This window comes from Indicator indicator, chromosome 8 (assembly GCF_027791375.1).
Source record: "Indicator indicator isolate 239-I01 chromosome 8, UM_Iind_1.1, whole genome shotgun sequence".
Classification (NCBI taxonomy): domain Eukaryota; kingdom Metazoa; phylum Chordata; class Aves; order Piciformes; family Indicatoridae; genus Indicator; species Indicator indicator.
The window spans coordinates 1,993,423-2,002,783 of NC_072017.1; positions in this window are offsets into that span (position 1 = coordinate 1,993,423).

The window sequence follows — 9,361 nt, forward strand, 5'->3', positions numbered from 1 at the left end:
CAACAGCCTTATGCACAGTTCTGACCTTCTAGCTGCAAGCAGCTTTCATGGGAGCAACAGCATAATTCAAATCTCCTTTTCTTACCCACACCACAGCCCTGAGTGAGGCTTTTGCTTTGCCATTGTCCACATGTGTGTATATACATATAATAGCTTCCTGAGGACAATTCAGTACAATGGTGTTGATTGCTTATTTAGCAAGAATCCCCTTGATCCGGAGATGTGCTATTTAAAACACATGATGACATTTTCCAGTGGAAGAAATCCATGGCAGATTGCAGGCCAGCAGAGCCATCCTTCTCTGGAGACTTTCAAGCCCCATCTGGATGTGTTCCTGTGTGACCTGTGCTGGATTCTATGGTCCTGCTCTGGCAGGGGGGTTGGACTGGATGATCATCAGAGGTCCCTTCCAACCCCTGACATCCTGTGGTGCTGTGATCCACAGAGCATCTCTGCTCACCCCAGCAGTGTGGGCAGTCTTAGATCACAGGCCATGATTTCAGCTTTTGGACACATACTCCTAAAGGCATCCCTCCTTGCAGAGGCAAGGATGGCAAGGAGCATTGTGGTAGCTTTAGGCTGTGCCTAGAAAATTTTCCACAGATCTTGAACAGAAAGTGATAGGAAGTAAAGAAATTACTATTGGGTGTAAAAAAAGGAAAATCATGAATAAGGTCTAAAGAATCCTATTGGACAGACATCTAACATAAGGTTAGTAATGTAAATTATCTTTCTCTTTTTGACTCCTTCACTCTAGCAGATATTAGCTTCTGGCTTTCTGCTGGCTTAGCTGACACTGGCTGCATTGCTTTGTTGTGGCTGAGTATTAACAAACAGCTCCCTCTGCTTTTCTCCTACCTTCTCTTGTCCCGTGTGCAGGGGGGGAGGGAAGGGAGCAGGGAGGGAGAAGCCCTTTGTCCAGGGTTGGGGGGGGGGTTCTTGTGCTGTTTAGAAATTGTAAATATTGTATATTTTGTACATATTCATCACATTTCATATTCCAGGTTGTAGTTCTGCTTGTAAATGTAGCTTCAGTTGCTTTCCAATTGAGCTGGTCTGGCAATTTTTTGTTGGAGTGGGGGAAATTTCAACCCACCACAAGCATCTGTGTAATTACTGTGCCACCTAACGACGTTTCTGCTCCAAACCCTCCAGCAGCCTGCTTGATGATTTCCAGGGCAGAAGCTCCTACAACACCTGCTCCCATGGAAATCAATGAGGGTTTTGTTGGGGACTTTAATTGCAACTGGATTTGGCCCACAGCCAAAACAGATTAAAAAAAAAAAAAAAGGAAGAAGAACCTCTAATCTGAACCATGAACCAAGGGATGAGAAAAAGGATGATGTGTCAAGACAGGGACTGCTTTTCAAAGGTTCTGGAGAGTTCCTATTCACCCTCTGGTATTCAGCTGCTGATGCTGAGATAGAAAAGCACGTAGCTGCATTATCTACTACCAACAGGCCAAGTGCTGTAGGGGGGTTCACAGGCTCACAGGATGTCAGGGGTTGGAAGGGGCCTCTGGAGATCATCCAGTCCAACTCCCCTGCCAGAGCGGGACCAGAGAATCCATCCAGCACAGGTCACACAGGAACACATCCAGATGGAGCTTGAAAGTCTGCAGAGAAGGAGACTCCACAAACCCTCTGAGGAGCCTGTTCCAGGGTGCTGTGACCCTCACAGTGAAGAAGTTTCTCCTCATGTTGAGGTGGAACCTCCTATGCTGGAGTTTATATCCATTGCCCCTTGCTTACAGAACAGAAGTGTTCTGAAGCTACTCCCACTCTCCTCCTGCAGCCTGTGGAGCAGAAAGCTCACCTTTGCAAAGCAGAAAGAGTTTGGTACTTAAATCCAACATAAAGGTCTCAGAAGCAGGATTAAAAGACTTATAAACCACAAGCCTCAAAACCTTGTGGAAACGACTTCAGAAACACAGGGGGGAGCACTCCAGCAGAACCAAAGCATTTTGCCTAGCATCTCAATTAGCAATAATTGCCATTTGTTTAGGTGTTTGCCTCCCATTGATAAGAGATTCTCAGATATCAAAGAAGTCCCTCAGTTTCAGCCTCCTTCCTCATTTTTATCACATTTATATCCTCTATTTTTCCCCCTGGTTAAGTAACTCACTGTAAACCTTTAGAGACTTACAACGGTTTGCTTTATTGATCTGACTCCTCACCTCCCAAGACCCACTAGACAGTGTTATCCCACTGTCTGTGACATTTCCTTCTGCCTTTTCTCTCTGAAAAGGCAGATCTCTACCCCCTTTTCCGTTGTTTTTCCAGACCATTCAGTGCAAGTGATGCAGCACAGAAGGAGAGAAAACAAAGCTAGCTCCTCTCCAGTGCCTCAGTCTGCAGCAGCTCTGCTGAGGTGGACTTGCAGCGTTTTGCAGAGCTCTGTGTGTGCAGCTGGGGACTCTACTGCTTGCTGTAACTACATACAGGTGATGGCATTTCCCAAGTGATTCTTTGAATTTGCTGCCTTGGTTGGGCTGCCACAGAAATCAGTAAGGGTTCCTCAGTCGACTGTTGCAGTTTTAAAACACAAGGACTTGACTAAATTTGCATTTCCCATCTGTCTATCCTTTCACAACCCAGAGCTTTGATCTCTCCTCGATGACCCGTTAATCTCATCAAGACCTAGAGCAACACCTCCTCTCTGTGAAAGACAGGATAATGTAGCAAGGATTCACCTTCATCCCTGTCTGAAACGTATTTGAGCTGGATTTAGTTAACATCATGCATCTGATTTCAGCTTGCTGGAGGTCCTAAGACCAGCAGATCCCGGAAGCAAAGTTTAACACAGGTACAAATCCACATTTCTGGGCAAAAGAAAATTTCCTCATAGGATTCACCTTCATCCCTATCTAAAATGTATTTGAGATGGATTTAGTTAACATCATACATCTGACTTCAGCTTGCTGGAAGTCCTAGGACCAGCAGATCCTGGAATTGAGGTTTAACACAGGAACAAATCCACATCTCTGAGCAAAAAAGAATTTCCTCATGCATCCCACCAAGCAGGTACACCTATCAAGGTTTGATTACTTCTGATCACTTAATTTCTTGTATGCACTCATTTGTCTTTTTTTTTAACCTTTGTCCTAAACAACCCAAATCTCAGCCCTGAATTAAATACATCAGGTTCAGTTCTTAACACTGCTCCACCAAACTACAACTGGTTTAACCTCACTGAAGCCAACAAATTAACACCAGGTGAAGCCCAGCATTGACACCACACACACAACATATTTGACCCAACCTTAATTCCTCACATATCTTACACTTTGCTGGCAAAAATAGAAACATGGACCTAAATAAGTGATGCCATGAGGGTTTTGCCAACCTCTCTGCAGAGAAGGCTGATTGCCCAAGGTGAAATAGCCACTGCATCTACTTTAACCACTGGGGTTTAAAAGGATCTGGCTGAAATCCTGGTATCTCACTTGTGTGCTTTAGTGATTAAAAAAAAAAAAAAAAGACAAATAACATCTGAAGAACTGTTATCAGTGAGGAGTCAATCTTCCAAATACTCACTGTCAAACGCTGGCTTCCTACCAAGAAAGATCTCGTTGACTGCACCACAGAAGACAAAATAAAATCAACATCCAGAAAGCATCCAGTGGAAATATATATTTTGAAAATTATGCTAATCCTAGGTTATTGTTCTACATGACCTAGACAGAAAGAACGGTAGAGGACCAAGAAGAACCAATAGTGTGTATATATTTTTTTTCACACTGCTGCAAGTCAAACAAAGACCTCTTTCAAGACAGACCTCCCCATCTACCAGAGGACTGGAAACTACGAGACTGATTTCCTGCCATCTGCCCAGTCGCTGCAGTTCACGCTGTTGGCCACGGGATGGCAATATTGATCCACACGAGAGAGACCAAAGCCTTGCGCAGAAGGCGGCAGCGCTAGCCCCCACCGCAGGAGATGGAATCTGAGCGGCCCCTCCTAGATCGACTTAAAATTCGCGTCTCTTATCTTTTAATTTCACGCGAATTCAGCGATTTAAAAATAAACAAACAAAGCCAAACTGGTCCCTATTCCTCTGTATTTACACAAGTGGTAGGACAGTAGTTGGATTACAACTCCTGGCACGTCTTGATGTGATTATCCTTGTTATGAGAGGACTGGATAATTTCAGTGGTGATTTTGTCAGAGTGGCAGTCTGTCCTTCTGGGAAGGCTGAATTTTTCCAGGAAGAGATAAGGCCAGCCCGAGAAAAGAGGGGAACCTTTCCTTCTTGTGGTATATGTCACCAACTGGATGAAAAAGTTCAAACAGGACACCCTGAGACTTCTCTTGGTTATCAATTCTGAAGCTTCAAACTCAGTTCTGCATGACAGCAGAGCTGCCCTTCAGCACACAGCTGGCTCTGAGGGCTTCACTGGGGAAAGACACAAACGACAGCAACAGAAAATTTCTCCAGTGACTGAGATTCACATAAATATCCTCCTAAATGAAGCTTGTTCCATGTCTCCTTTACAAGTGCTTGCCTCCAGCACAGCCTGTGTGCAGGAATAACTATGCATCAAAACTAGCCCAGTGTCGGGCTCCTGCAGAGAGCTTCGGGCTCTGCAGGACATATGGTGATGGCTGCTACCTGATGAGCCTGACTGGCCCAAATTCTTCACCCTAACCCTCAAGAACAGACTCCACCAGTCTAGGAGCTAAAGGCTGTGGGGGAATTTGTATTTCCCTATCCAAAAAGGATTTTCCAGACCGTCTCAAGAAGCAGACAAAAAGATTGGTACTTCTCACTTAGGTTCTCAGGATCAAATAAAAGAACACTTCAGATCCCAACTCAAGTGCTTAGAAGCATTGCATGGAAAAGCCAATAATCCATCTCTGTTGGCCACAAGAGCTGGGAGGCCAAGCTATTGCAGGCTTCCCTTGGGTGCTCACGCAAAGCTTTGTTGGCTTGAAAGAGATGAGCCAAGCAGGAGACCAAGGCAAGAGGGAGAGAAAGGATTGTTTGCTTACTCGCTTGTTTCTTCAGGCTTATCAGAATTCTTGCCACTATCAGGAAAGAAAAAAAAAAAAGTCTCAGAAGTAATTTCTCGGTCTTTAAAATGAGCAAAGCAAACCTTTTGAGACCAATTGGTGTGTCTGGAAACAACCAGCAATGTCTGGGGTATGCCAAACTTTTTTCTCTGCAATACAGACATTGTACTCAAATCCTAGCTCGACACCAAACTCTTGCAGAGATATTTTGTTAAAATACTTCTTTCTTCCTGCTTTCTTGACACCTAATATATTACTCTCATGGCCACATGGAGATTCAAGAGGCAAATAACAGCAAAGATGCCCCCCGCTCCCCCCCACCCCACCCCCACCCCGTGCCCAGTGGCAGCCAGATTTGCACAACTCCTGGCCCTTGGTGCCTGGAAAGAAGTACCACAACAAGGGGGCTCGTTTTAAAGCAGTGGGAGAGTTGGTCTGCTTGTGGACTCCTCAAGTCCCTATGCTTTCTGCAGCCTCGTTTTTTCTTGAAACGTTTTTTTCTTCAAGTTCTGAGGTTGGCTAAGCCACCATTTAGGTCAGCGTCTTTCTAAAATGCTCTTTGTTAACTAGAAGCTAAAACCAAAGTCCCTTGCTGGGAGACCTTTCCCTGGCGTTTCTAAACCCAGAAGTAAAAGTCAGACCTCCACAGTCCAGATTTTGATCAGCCGACGACAGAGGAAGCTTTGATGCTTGTCCCCTCGCTTTGATCCCATCTCTTGCCCTATCCACGGGCACAGAATTAAAACAGGCTAGGTGGGACCTCAGCTGGGCTGTGCCTCGGCCCTGAGAGACGCCGAGGGCAGCACAAGCAGCCTTCCTTTCCCCGGTGCGTCCCGTCGGGGAGACAGCGAGCCGCCTGCAGCCAGCCGGGGCTGGGGCTGGAGCTGGGGAGGGACTGACGTTCACACTCTCCAGCCTCCATCAGGCTTCAGGCGCTTGCCAGACGCTGCCTGCCAGAGGGGAGCCCGGGCGGCAGCCCCCGAGGATCGGGAAAGCGGCGCTGCCGCGGCTGCCCCTCTGTCCGCGGCTCCACGGCGGGGCCCGACGGCCGGAGCCGCTGTGGATCAAAGGTAGCCCGGGACACTGGGCGAACCAAGCAGAGACGGAGAGATGGCAACTCCCAGCCACTTCGCTGTTTGTCCGGGAAACAATAGGAAAGCCTTTGCCAAGCTAGAGCGATTGGTTTTGTTCGATTTTGATGTTTGGGTTTGATTTTGGTTTGGTTTGGTTTTGTTTTAAATATGAGGTAGATAGGAAGGAGAAAAGCAATGCAGAAGAGACGGAAAGGGGCAGAGCGAAGCCCCATTTCTCTCCAGCGCTGGCTAATTCTGCTCGCTCTGCGATCCGAGGCTTCTTCTCCAGTCCTCTCCGTCAGGCGAGGCACAGACCCCGTGGGCGTGGGGTCAGGAGAGGGGGTGGGAGTCTCGTCGGGGAACAGACGTGGTGCCTCGGCTAGGAGCTGTGGGACCACGGGGTAACGATATGATGGATCCGTCGGTCCCCACACAGGCCGAGGCGATGCTCTGTCCGCCCCGAACGCGCAGTCTCGGGTCCCGGAGGAGCGCCAGAGAGCTGAAACATTTGCAAGAGACGCACCGAAAATGCCGTCGAGGGGCGCTGGAAATGAGCCCCCGGCGCGGGCGGGGGCCAGGGCATCGCCCCCGTCTCTGCCCCGCAGCCCCCTCCCCTCGCGACGCGGGCAAGCCCTGGGGCTGGCGGCTGTGCCCCGGGGCGGCTGCTGCTGCTGCCTCGCTCGGTCTGTCGCTGCTGGCTCCAGAAAAAGCTGTCCAAGTCCTGTTCTCTGGAACGGCTCCTGAGCTGCCGGTTCCGCGTCCAAAAATGTTGAGCAATGCCGCCGACAGCCAAAAATCCATTTCCTTCTTGCTCCTAGGACTTTTCCAGAGGACTCCAGCCTGGTAGAAGCGGGCAAGTTTGCAGCCTTCTGCGCTTGACAAAATCCAAAAGGTGGCCGCGAAGACTTCACGCTCCCCCGGGGCAGGAGGAGGTGGGCTGCAGCGGTCCGGCGGGAGGTGCGGCAGGGCTGTCGTTCCCGTTGAGAGAGGGGCTGTAAGCTGGAAATGCTCCAGGTATCAGTCCTGCCTAAATTCAGCATCTTCCACTCCGCTAAGACGTGTAAAAGACGGGCCGCTTAGGGATGGAGATCGGGTTGCCCTGGATTGGGGGCGTCTTATGCGTGCTCCTGCCCGCAACCTCGGAACATTTTAGGCTACTCGGTCAGGGGGAGCGAAGTAGGAAGGGGGAGCTGAAGACGGGAAGGTGGTGAAAAACAAAGGATGGGGGAAGGGACGGGAGAGCAGCGGGGTGAAGGAGGCAAGGGATGCGAGAAGAGGGGGAGCCGATAACTCTGTCGGTGCGCGTCCCCCCCGGGCGGGCACCGTCGCTGCCCGCAGATCCCCGGCAGGTCGCTCCCGCCCCCGCAGCAGGAATGCGGCGCGGTGGCCCCGCCGGCCCAATGTGTTTGTCATTAGCGCTGCCCGCGCTGCTCGCCGCCGCGCCCCGACGGCCCGCGGAGCGCCGGCTCACGGTTCCCCGCTCCCTTACGCGGGGACTGCCAGCTCCAGCCCGCCCCGCCGGCCGCGTCCCGAGGGAAAGAGCCCACCGCCCAACTCGGAGCATCGGGAAAAGGGGAAAAAAAAAGGAAAGAAAAACAAAAATCCCAAATCAACAACAAATAAAAGAAAAACAAAAAAAAAAAGAAAAAGAGAAAAAAGAAGATGGAGAAAAGGTGGAAAAAAAATAAAAATATGGGGAAACTACCTCCCAACTCTTACCTTCCCCTTTATAATCCGCAGCCCCAGTCCTGCAGATTGTAAAATATCCAAAATATGTCCACGTCTTTTGTGACTTTCCCCACTCAGCCGCGCTCTTTCCCTCCCGCTCGTCCTCCCTCCCGATCCGACTGTAATGGTCTCACAAACCGCGTCCCGTAATTGATTCAATGTTATAGTCCATCCTTCCAAAACTAATCATTTGCTTTAAGTAAATAGCTGTCAGGAAATGAAGCCCCCCTCCGGCCCCTTCAGAATAAGAGCAGCACTGGCTCTCCCGGCGCCCCCAGCCCCGCGGCCGGAGGCGGGCGCGCCGGCGGGAGGCTCTTACGCAGGCAGGGGGGCCAGTCTCTGCCTCCAGATTTCACCAGCCTTGCAGGGGAGGGGGAAGGCTAGCCATATGGCAGGGGCGAGGGGGAGGAAAGGGGGAAGAGGGGAGTTTTGCACTGCAGGGGGAGAAAATCTTAAAAAAAAAAAAAAAAGAAAAGAAAAGAAACAAATACGCAGCCCCCCTCCCCCCCCCCCAAAAAAAAAAAAAAAAACTTTCATGAAAACTCTGAGTGCTCCCAATTTCATGAATGAGCCTTCCCTCCTCAGACCGTCCAAGACGGTGGGTCGGGTGCTGGGCTCTATGTCCGCGACCACAGTGTGAGTTTACGGATGGGGAGTTTGATCTGGAAACGAATTTGCGGCTTCCTCGTGTCCTTTGTACACCACTGAGCCTGGGCTTGGGCTAGAGAGCTGGATGGACGGCCGTGAGCCAGCCAGGAGCAGGAGGCACTGAGAGAGAGGGGGAGAGACGAATCACTAACAGTTATGAATGAAAGACACAACGAAAGGTAATCTTCGCCAGCAGCCAGAACCCCCAGACCCCTCTGCTCCGACGGGACCGGGAAAGCTCTTCTCTTTCTCTCTGCCTTCGCTTTGCCCAAGGCAAACAAACCCCGGGACCAGCCACCCCGGGGGACACAGCGAGGACCGGCGGTGCCTGTGGAGGCGAAGGCAGCGCACGTCCGAGTCCGTTCTGTTTGAACACGCTTCAGACCCTCGCTTCGATCCCCGCTGGGGAGTCAGCACAGAATATCTCTGTTTTGTTGGCCCCCGCTATCTGCCGGCGATAAGGGGTGGCCGGGGAAGCTGCCAAGGAGCTGCCCTCGCAGCCCCCTCTGCTGCGGAGAGAGGCGAGAGGAGCTGGCGGGGCGATGCGGCGGCTGCGGGAGAGGGGGCACTGCAACCCCAGGAACGGAGCGGTGCGGGAGGACCCTGCCCGCTGCCTGTCTGCCTGCCCCCTGACCACCTTTCGAAGAGGGCACTGGCCCTAGAGCTGCGCCCTGGGACTTCTTCCCCTTCCTCCTATTCCCAGCCTGGCCCTTCTACCCTGCACCTCTTTTTTCCTTTTGGTGCGAAACAAAAGTTTGTTCTCAGAGTCGAGCGCCAGCATTCGGAGTATTTTCTCTTTCCTGAAAGGAGAATTAAGCTTCTGAAGCGAAGATGCCCCGAAGGAAGCGGCGGCAGAAACGAGAGCGAGCCCCCGTGAAAAGCGCACGCCCAGGCTGAGGT